Here is a 12447-nt window from a genome sequence, read left to right as displayed (position 1 = left end):
AGTTCAGTTCATTTTATTTATAAAGCACAATAAAACAACAATGGTTGACCATTGTGCTAAACAATATTGTTTAAATGAAATCAAAGTACATAACATAAGACAAATAATCAACACTTTGGCTGATTATTTGGGCTCTCTCTCACACACACACACACACACAAACACGATGAATAGGACATGTGGCTTTGCATGGTTAAACGACGTATAGCTGTTATCACTTAGGGTGTACTCAGTTTTGTTGCCAGCTTTTTTGACAATAATGGCTGTTTGTTGAGTTATTTTCAGAGGACAGTAAATCTTTACTGCTATACAAGTTGCACATTGACTACTCTAAAATATCTCCAAGTTTCATTTCTATAGTATTGTCCCTTGAAAAGATATACTAAATTGATTGCCGAAATGTGAGGGGTGTAATCACTTTTGGGAGATACTGTGTGTGTGTGTGTGTGTGTATATATATATATATATATATATATATATATACATATACATACACAGTATTGTTCAAAATAATAGCAGTACAATGTGACTAACCAGAATAATCAAGGTTTTTAGTATATTTTTATTGCTACGTGGCAAACAAGTTACCAGTAGGTGCAGTAGATTCTCAGAAAACAAACAAGACCCAGCATTCATGATATGCACGCTCTTAAGGCTGTGCAATTGGGCAATTAGTTGAATTAGTTGAAAGGGGTGTGTTCAAAAAAATAGCAGTGTCTGCCTTTGACTGTACAAACTCAAAACTATTTTATACAAACGTTTTTGTTTCTAGGATTTAGCAATCCTGTGAATCACTAAACTAATATTTAGTTGTATGACCACAGTTTTTTAAAACTGCTTCACATCTGTGTGGCATGGAGTCAACCAACTTGTGGCACCTCTCAGCTGTTATTCCACTCCATGATTCTTTAACAACATTCCACAATTCATTCACATTTCTTGGTTTTGCTTCAGAAACAGCATTTTTGATATCACCCCACAAGTTCTCGACTGGTTTAAGGTCCGGAGATTGGGCTGGCCACTCCATAACATTAATTTTGTTGGTTTGGAACCAAGACTTTGCTCGTTTACTAGTGTGTTTGGGGTCATTGTCTTGTTGAAACAACCATTTCAAGGGCATGTCCTCTTCAGCATAGGGCAACATGATCTCTTCAAGTATTTTAACATATGCAAACTGATCCATGATCCCTGGTAGGCGATAAATAGGCCCAACACCATAGTAGGAGAAACATGCCCATATCATGATGCTTGCACCACCATGCTTCACTGTCTTCACTGTGTACTGTGGCTTGAATTCAGAGTTTGGGGTCGTCTCACAAACTGCCTGTGGCCCTTGGACCCAAAAGAACAATTTTACTCTCATCAGTCCACAAAATGTTCCTCCATTTCTTTTAGGCCAGTTGATGTGTTCTTTGGCAAATTGTAACCTCTTCTGCACATGCCTTTTTAACAGAGGGACTTTATGGGGATTCTTGAAAATAGATTAGCTTCACACAGACGTCTTCTAACTGTCACAGTACTTACAGGTAACTCCAGACTGTCTTTGATCATCCTGAGGTGATCATTGGCTGAGCCTTTGCCATTCTGGTTATTCTTGATCCATTTTGATGGTTTTCTTCCGTTTTCTTCCACGTTTCTCTGGTTTTGCTCTCCATTTTAAGGCATTGGAGATCATTTTAGCTGAACAGCCTATAAGTTTTGCACCTCTTTATAGGTTTTCCCTCTCCAATCAACTTTTTAATCAAAGTACGCTGTTCTTCTGAACAATGTCTTGAACGACCCATTTTCCTCAGGCTTTCAAATGCATGTTTAGCAAGTGCTGGCTTCATCCTTAAATAGGGGCCACCTGATTCACACCTGTTTCTTCACAAAATTGATGACCTCAGTGATTGAATGCCACACTGCTATTTTTTTGAACACACCCCTTTCAACTAATTCAACTAATTGCCCAATTGCACAGCCTTAAGAGGGTCCATATCATGAATGCTGGGTCTTGTTGTTTTCTGAGAATCTACTGCACCTACTGGTAACTTGTTTGCCACGTAGCAATAAAAAATATACTAAAAACCTTGATTATTCTGGTTAGTCACATTGTACTGCTATTATTTTGAACAATACTGTATATATATATATATATATATATATATATATACACACACATTCATATATACCTTCAGTGCATACAAGCCAAGTCAGAAAGTCAACTTTATTTCTAAAGTGTTTTATACAATATAGATTGTTTCACAGCAGCTTCACGATAGTAACAAATATAAATGCCAATAGTGTCATTATACAGCTGAAGTCAGTTCCATACCTGTGTAAAATCCATCAGCTGTGCATATATACTGACTGAATACAGTAGTGCATATGCATGCAAGTGTGAGTGCTAAACTCCTGTACACTCCAGTGCACACTGAACAAGACACAAGATAGTAGTGGTTTGCATTTTTCACATCTGTGTGTAGTTTGGTGTGTATGTAGCTAATCATTTGATGTTTGTGTGTAGAGTTACAACACAAAATACCATTTTAGAATAGTTTAAATAGTTTTGAATGAAGTGTTTGCTTTTGAAAGATATGTGTGATGTTTTGTATGTTGTGAGCGTGTTGAGAAATCGAGCCATTGTTTTAAAACTGTGTAAGCAATTTGAAAAAACTGTAATAGGCTGACTTACAGTTGTAGTAAAAAAAAAAAAAAAAAAAGCATATAAATTATATATTGAAAACATGTTTGTCAAGTTTCCAGACATGACTGAATGTATTGCTGTCAAATCGAAAGAAAGTGACAATATTATTTGCCTATTTTAATATAGTACATATATAATAATAAACACTTAGAGACATTGAGTAACTGTATCATCTACACAAGCCATTTGTGCTTGGACCCTGATGATCGCCGCTTGTGGCTATATTTGTATTTGCTATTAAGATGGAATTTTAAAATCTAATGTATTATATACAATGATTAGAAAGATCTTTAGCAATTTTATAATATTGTATTGCAGCAGTTCTCATATTACTCTACTGTTTACTCTCTTTAGGATGGATCACTTACATTGTGGCACGGTTCATTTGTGAGTCACTTTGGATAACAATAGCTGCTAAATCAGTAAATGTAAATGTAAAGACCGTATCTGTGCTAACTGACCTGCAGACCTTTTTATCTTCTGAGCATTTTCATTTTCAAATACAATAACCATATAACAGTTTGAAGACTGGTGATAAGTCAGATGGATCATCTGAGGCTCTGCTCTCCTTTGTCACTCATTTTCATATCTTAATATTCCGATACAACTCATAAGTAAATGTTTCGTTAGTGTGTCTATTCAAATGATAAGTAAATCAGGAATTATGGTTCTGATGAGAAGATAATTGTAAAAGAACACTATTTAACGTCCGTCTCTCACAGCCTTCACTACATCTGATCATCAACCCAGGTAAACCCTTCTTTCTTCCATGACTAGGTACTTTTTTGATATATTTCAATGATGAGTCTACAATTATGGATTACTGAATATTGTTAGATAGCTCAGCATTAAAAATAAAACAATGATTTGCTGCTGTTTTTAACTTGATATTTCTCTTTCAAGGTACTGGACAATTTGAGCACAAAGTTTTATAGCACTGTAGAAGAACAGACCACTTTGTGTTGTTTTATTTACATATTTTTTGTTTAAAGTTAAAGAATGTGTTAAATTATTCTTAAAAACATTCTACATTCAAAAGTTAAACAATATTGTGTGATGGCATAACATTTTCTTAGAAATGAGAGGCTTGACACTCTAAAAAAAAAAATGCTATACAGCACTAAAAGTGGTTCTTGGCTCGTAATCATAGGGGAACCACTTTTGGTGCTGTGTAGAACCCATAAGAGGTGCCATTTCACATTTTATTTCTTTAACAAAAATGGTGCTAAACAGCACCAACAGTGGTTCTTTGGCTCGTAAAGAACCTTTAAACAGGTATAACAGGTCCTTTGCATGGCAGTGGTGCTATATAGCACATTAACCACCCCAAAGAACCACTGAAGCACCACTGAAGCACCAAGATTTGGTGCTATACTGCACTTAAAGCGGTTCCCCTATGATTACGAGCCAAAGAACCACTTTTAGTGCTATATAGCACCATTGTTTTTAGAGTGTACAGTATCTTTATTGTGGAATAAACTGGAATAAATATATATTATTTAATTTCAATAACATCTCCTGTGTGTCTACAGCTAAATATGTCACAAGAATAGAGAAAACTACAGTAGTTTTGATATTAGTTTTTGTGCTGTCTGGAAAGAACTGTAATCTACTTCATTATGCGGTGTAACTTTTAAATTGAGCTCATTTAGAGTCTGTGTGGAATTGTTTTGAAGGCATTGACTGTAGTTTGGTGAAATGGGGAAAGTGATGAAAACATGTTCAGAGAGCAGCGTTTCTGAACACGGTCTTAGTTTAGGGGGGATTTCCAAAATATCAGCTCGGAAAGAACTAAATTGAAATTATTGAACAACACTTTGATGTATTTCATCTCTTTTGAAGAGCTTTGCTAATCATGTCAAACATTTGTCACGCTGTATAGTAAATGTCTCAATATGTTTATTTTTCAAAGGAGCCTGTAAAAGATGAAGTTTGTTTTGATCGCTGTGCTTCTCCAGCTGTGCCTCTCTGTGCTGGAGGTCAACGCCGGTGGAAAACCAGTTGGAGCATCAGCTACAGGATCAGTTGGAGAAGAAGTTAATGAAAGTCAGGTGAGGATAAAAGATTTTCACATTTCATGTACCTTACACATTTTCATACACTTATTTACTTAGTATCTATGTGGTTTATTAGTGCAGGTTACTGATTTATTTATCTTCACAGCTTCAATTTGGGGACCTGCTTGTATCTCTATATGAAGACATTAATCATTATGCTGTATATGTCGGTGGTGAGGTCTTGGAAGGAAAGTCACCCAATCAGAACATTTTTGAGATGACAGGTATGTCTTTCAAATCTATTACAAAATATTTTGAAGACTGTCATAACCACTATACATTCATTCTGCTGAGAACAATGCATCACTTTTCCACAGCCGGCGGCTGCCGATTCCATGAAGTACACGGTCCCTTTAGAAGACACAATTATTTGGACCCAGGCATCGCAAAAGGCAAGAGCATGCCACCACAGAGCAGGCAGGATATGATACGCACCATTCAAGAGCTCAGGCAAAAGGACGTGTGTCAAAAATATAGTTTACTTAAAGGAAATTGTGAACAGATTGCCACAAAGGTTCGGTATGGTGAAGCCCGCTGCAAACAGGTATGGCATAGAGGAAATGTAAAAATCAATCATTAAAATTTACTTCTGACAATCTGACCATGATGACATTCTGATAATAATGTTCTTATTATGGTAATGTTTGTGTAGGAGGGAACCAACGCTGCATCATTGGCCAAATTTCTGCCGAACCCGAAGTTGAAACGTCATGACGCTTCAGCAGCTGCTTGAAAATCAGCATCACTTTCTTCTTTTCCTTTTAATCTTCTAACTGTAAAGAATATCTTAATAAACCTGAATGTAGCAAATGCACAGTTTGTCTTGTCTTGTTAATTACCTTAAAATCTGTTCTTTTTGGCAAATCTTTTTTTTTAATTATTTTATGTAGGCTATGTGTAATTTTGTCTTTAAAACATCTGTAACATCTTTCGCTCTACCCCAAGAACTTCTCAAAAGGCAGATCATACATTTAAAAAATATTTTATTAAAATGGATGTCAGCTCTATAATCTGTTATATTAACATCAGTTTGAACAGTCTGATTAAGAGATTAATAGAAAACATTGGCTATTTAAATATTAAACATAATACATGGAACACATCATTGAAACAGAAACGTGACTTCAGAATCTCACCGGAAGTAGTAAGTCATCCGGGTACTTTTCGCCTATAGAGTCTGGGAATGTGTCGTCACAGTGGCAATGCATTCTGGGAATTTAGGTCACGGGAGCTACAGCGGAGACTGAGTGGTAGTGAATGTAGACTTTTTATATTATTTAATGTTTATATTATTCTACTTAAGATCGCGTTGCAGTGGTTAAGGCTTACTGTATCATCAATTGTCATATCCCTTTGCACAGCTGGTGTGAAAACGTGCTTTCTCCGCGTTATAATGCCGAAAAAGCAGAGGTTTTACCTGCAGACATTGACAATAAAGGCTACGGCAATTGATCATTCCAACGTGATCTAATGAATCATATAAACACATGTCTACATTCACTACGGAACTCGGATGAAAATTAAACAGAAACTCGTATGGTAAACATCTAAAATAAAATGTGGCTTTATAATTCATCTCTGTAGATTTAATATATTATAGATACAGTGATTAAACTGTAAGCCCTCACACCACTAATAGAAGGAAACCATATATGGAAATGTTATTTGCGGCAGCTCGTTAATACCGGCCACTTTTTGTACGGATTAAGTTTCCTTCATTTATTTGATCGCTCGCATCGTTGTTCGGCATCCTTAGTTAGCAGAAATCTTCAACTTGGTTCAGTCAAGTCAATGTATTTATTTGCATAGCATCCACAATACACATCGTTTCAAAGCAGCTTCAAGTTCTGTTACCTCTGTAATGGCTTAACTCTTAACACTGAGCAGTTTTACCGGGCAATATGACGATATAACAATGACCCACTGTTTGAGATCTAGCTGTAGTGTATTCTCCTTACAAAATTAGCCATGGTTTTGCTACTCTAACCATAGTTTATCCGTGGTATTTAATAAGATTGTGGTTATAGGAATGGTAATACAAACACCAAAAGCACGGTCGCTACACGTTTACTATAGTAAAACCATGGTTAATTGTCGTAGGTGTTTTAGCAGTTAGCATATATCAGTACCACTGACTGAATAGTAATGAATATTTGCAGCCTCTCAAACAACAGAGCGATTTTTTTATTTAAAGAGATTTACATATTATTCCGTTTTATTCTAAGTATATGTAAGATGTTTTTCAAAAAATATGAATGTAAAACGGTCGGCTTTTACTGTGGTGATTTGCATTTGTTTACACTGTGTGCTCCTGAGCGTGACCTAAAACATGGCGGAATCCGACGCGACGTGACGTAGTTTGCCAAGCTCTATACTGTTTTTCGAATACTAGGGCTGTATCGAATAACAGCCACTTTAAGTGGTGTTCTCGAGTGCACTCATTCAATCCCACAATGCACCGCGAAAACGAGTGTAGCCTACAACCAACGGCTAGAGAATCCCCATAATGCACTGTGAGAGTCGCGCGCCGAATGAATTCCCGCGTGTCGCCAGCAGCTGAATCATCCATTCATTCATTCTAGAAGCGCTCGTCCACGGCGTAATACAACGCAGATACAAATGAATTGTAAATTGACTATTAGGGTTTATACATAATTTCCGTGACAGAGTTCAAGATAAATCCTTCAATCTTACTATTGGAGCTGCCCGTTTCAAATGATTATTAAACAGCAAACTATGCAAAGCGGCTGTCCTTCCGGTGCACTCAGTGTCTGAATTCACTCACTCGTTTTCATTCACTCCTTCAAGTGAACTGTATGAGTACTAATGTAGGGAATAGTGAATGAGGGTATAGGGGGCCATTTCGGATACAGCCTATGAATTTGGACATACTACTCAGTTTACATACTGTTTTTTGCCTACTATAGTATAGAAGTATTCGATTTCTGAAGCAGCATAAGTGAAGATAAGGTCATGACCTCATAATCTGAAACACACACACACACACACACACACACACACACAGGTTTGCTTTGTTATCAAAGTGAGGACATTCCATTGGCGTAATGGTTTTTATACTGTACAAACTGTACATTGTATCCCCTACACTACCCCAAACCTACCCATCACAGAAACTTGTCTGCATTTTACATTTTAATAAAACATTGTTAAGTATGTTTTAAAGCTATTTTAAAATGAGGACTCATGATGAAACGGCCTCATATTTCATGTTTACGTCGTAATATCAGTGAAATACCCATGTCATTATACAAATTGGTGTCCTCGTTTTATGTGTGATGCACTGTAAAAAATGACTGTGATTTTAACGGTAAAAAAACTGTGAAAATGCTACAGTAAAAAATGCTACAGTTTTTCTTTTAAATAATTATGTTTCTTCTTAGTTTTTCTTATCAGTTATGTTTATTAGGGTTGTATGTTACATCTAATGTTGTTAAATTAATGTTTATTGCATATTTCAGTTTAATAAGTCTCACCATGATGGTGTTTAGTGTTTGTGTGAATGACACTGTGCACCTTCTATATGTTATTATTTAAAAGCTGCTTGTGATGGGCTTTGGTTCATCATGTGACTTTCTCATCAACACCTGCATTTGGTGGTTATCAGTATATTTCAAAGATACAAAACAGATTTCAGTACTTCAATAGGTTGGTATATTAACATTATATCAGTTAATGAAATTACGGTATTTAACTAAATTTAAGTTAAAACCGTAAAACCTAAAATCTTACTGTATTTTTTACGGTAGAATTCTGGCAACCACAGCTGTCAGTTTTTACCATAAATTTTACAGATTTTTTTTACAGTGTAGGCAGTGATGACATTGAGTCCTCACGTACAGAAGTGGGCAGCCCCAGACTGACAGCTGGCACTGAGTGAATAATCTGCATTATATATATATAATAACGCTTTAAAGATTATTGTTGCCAAGTTATCTATTGTTATTGCTTACAGTGCTTTGTTATGGAGCAGTTTATCGCGATCTATCTAATTTGTTTGTCTAATGATGTGCCGACAGATGTATAAAAGTACACAAGTCACACTGTAATTTAAACGTGGTAGACTTTAATGGACGGTAAAACGAAGGCAGATTACTGTCAATATTACTGGAATTAAATGTAATATACAGCTCAATCAATTGGTATATTAGCATCTGAATAGGCCATTTAACCACAATCTTCATTAACACACTTATACTTGCGATTCTCAAAAGACATATGAACTAAAACAATAATCTATCTCAATGTAGAACATGAGAACAGTAGAAATAAAGTGATTATAGAATCTCACATCAGATATACATAACGTGCATGTACAGGCGCTGGTTATGTGCGCTCAATCAAAGGAAAATAATTACCATAACTGCTATTGCCGGCAAGATTACAACTTAATCTCAATATTAAGCATAATTTAACAAAAACAACTCACTTTACAGGATGCACGCACACCAGTGGCGGACTGGGGCTAAAAAATGGCCCTGGACTTTCTGGCACAGAGCGCCCACACTTTAGCAAAGTTTGTACTAGGCTATGTTCTGCTTATTTTGATAAATAATGTTCAATAAATATACAGTCATTAAAATGTTAATATAAAAATTGATTTTAAAATACAGAAACAAAATAAAAAGTAAAGGTTCTGAAAGGATTGAAGGAGATCCCATAAATTAATATAGATTTACAACAAATAAAACAAATTTTATTTTATTATATGATATGATTAATATCATGCTTTTAAATATGATGGTTTCATTATAAACATGGTGATTTAAAAAAAAAAAAATTTATGCATTTATCAGACGCTTTTATCCAAAGCAACTTACATTGCATTCAAGCTACAGTTTCTACAGATTATCTCTAATATGGACACCCAACATAATAGGCTGTATGATATTTACCATCTGAATCTATCCATGTCATGTCAACAATTGGAAAAGTGAAGTCAGCCATCTATTAATTATCATGTTAATATTGTGCCTTACCCCAAATACCATAATTTTACATAATCTTCTAGTTATTGAAAAACTGTTGCTTTAATTAATCCTAAACCAAACTGGTAATCATTAAGAAGAACTCAAAATATATTCAATAATTTTAGCGATTCTCATTTTCTACTTAAATCTACAACAATAAAAATAAAAAAACCCCATCAAATATTAGATTTAGCACTGAATCAATTACACGAAAACACATCACTGCCAGGAGTTATTGCACAAACTTCAAAGGCCTGTTTAAATTATTAAAACTAGAGGCGTTTATTAACTTTAAGATTACTTTTTATCATGTAAACTATATGTACAGCATGTTATATACACGTGACAGAGGGGAACACGGCCGCATCACAGCATGCTGCCCATATCAAAGCACGTGACAGTTGTCAGAGAACACCTGAAAAGCGTGACCGAATGAACGATACTAGTCTGTATTTGCAGTACACAAGCCGCGGTTCAGCTGCGCGCGACAAACGCTGCCAGTGTGAAAGATATGAAAGCACCATCCATGGGCGCGCGCTGCTCACGCTTCTGCGCTGCTTCTGCTCTGCTTCGTGCAGTGTGAACCCGGCGCTAAACACGAGTTCAGTGTTAAAATAGAGAAGTTCCAAAAGCTAACACTAGATGACACTGTTATTCATCAACAACAATCAGTGCTCTGTGTAAAACTGTAGGTCAAGTTTTATCATCTGTACATGTCTTAATATTAAAGATCAGTGATGTTTCTTAATTTTTGTACCCCCTCCCCCCTTCCTTTGGTCTAACAAGATTACAGAAGCCAAGGCCAGTTCAACAGAGATAAAAACTGGTTCCAATGAGCGACTCAGCCTATTTTAAGAAATATTTTAAAACATTTTATTGTTTGTTTAAAGAAAACACACACACACAATTGTGTATGTATTTTCTTATCTTGCTTTTTTTTTTGCACTTTTAATAAAATGCAAAAATTCAAAAAATTCAAAAATTCAAATTTGCCTTTTTTTTTTTTTTTTTTTTTAAGACTGCACGGTTCTTTAAATATTTCTACCCTGAATTACTAGAAATGGTGACTGTACACTACTGCTCAAAAGTTTGGGCTTTTATTCAGCAAGGATGCATTAAAATTGACCAAAAGGGAGAAGAAGAAACCTATATAATTTCTGTTTCAAATAAATGCTGTTCTTTTGAACTTTCTGTTCATCAAAGAATCCTGTAAATGTATTGCTGTTTCCACAAAATTCAGTACGACTGCTTTCAACATTGATAATAAAAGAAATGTTGTTGATTGAGCATCAAATCAGTATATTAGAATGATTTCTGAAGGATCATGTGACACTGAAGACTGGAGTAATGACTCCTAAAAATGTAGCTTTACCATCACAGAACAGGGTGACCGCGGTCTTAAAAAGTATTAAAAGTTGAAAAATCAATTTAGAGAAAATGAAGGCCCTTAAAAAGTATTAAAGGTATTATTATTCTTTAATGTATATTATTCTTATGATTATTTTCCAAGGTATTCAATTTTGTATCATCTTTTCATTATATTTGTCGAAAGAGGTTGTATGCTAAAGTTTGCCTGACTTTAATAATTGCGTAGGCGAATGGTGGAATTCGCTTTTAGCATGGTCTATGATTTTCAAACACAATTTTTCTCTTACTAGTTATTTAATTTGGAATAAGAATATCTATTACACTGTAAAAAAAAAAAAAAAGAAAGTTAAGCAAACTTACAGAGTTTAAGGCAACCAGCTCCAGCAGATTTTTGAGTTTTTTCAACTTATTTTTTAGGAGATTTTTGAGTTTTCTCAACTTTTTGTTGTATAAACTTAAAACAAGTTGAGAAAACTCAAAAATCAGCTGAAGCTGGTTACCTTAAACTTTCTAAGTTTGATCAACTTCTTTTTTTTACAGTGCTGTAAAAAAATCTAAAGTTTCTGATGGGTCTATAGCCCCATCAAGCCCCAGCCCTAACGCCGCCACTGGTTTAAATATTAAATGAGTTTAGCTCCAACCCTGATAAAACTCACCTACCTGTAGCCTTCTTGCAGTCCTAATTAAGTTAGCTCAAGCTGGTAGAGGTATGTTTGATTAGGGTTAAAGCTAAACAGTGCAGGACAGCGGCCCTCCAGTACCACGTTTGCCCATCCCTGCTTCAACTCACAAAGAGGCTTTATAAAAGATTAACCCGTTAATTAGATTATTATGAGAGTGTCATATACAAGACAATTAAATATACTTGTTAATATATTTAAATTATTAACAAATGTACAGTATAACAGTGAGTGATTTCAGAAAAAGAAAGAATATTTGCTGCTGTCTGCTCTGGAAGATGCTCGCAGCTTGCAAGCGTTTTATTATTATTTTATCCCCCTGCTCGCTCGGATGCCAACTGATAGGCACCTAAACTACACTGTAAAGGTTGCTGTAAAGCTTACAGTAGCTGGGTGTATTATAACTAATCTAATTTAAAGTATTTTTACTGTATTGTCAATATTACTACTGTTCAGTTTATTTTCATTTTTACCTGTATTTTTTTTTACAACCCCAACCCCATAATAATCACAATAGCTCATTAGCATTTGTCTTTATAATATTCTTTTTAATTGTTGAACATGTTCTTTTTAAAAATACAAATTACAAATCTTCATCTCTAGCATGCACTAGCTGAAAAGGGCATCACCACAGTCCCCTGGGGACTTTGTATCTGTAGCATGGCAAA

The sequence above is a fragment of the Onychostoma macrolepis genome, chromosome 25 (assembly GCF_012432095.1).
Source record: "Onychostoma macrolepis isolate SWU-2019 chromosome 25, ASM1243209v1, whole genome shotgun sequence".
NCBI lineage: Eukaryota > Metazoa > Chordata > Actinopteri > Cypriniformes > Cyprinidae > Onychostoma > Onychostoma macrolepis.
The sequence above is the reverse complement of the archived record's forward strand: the minus strand, read 5'-3'. Positions refer to the sequence as shown.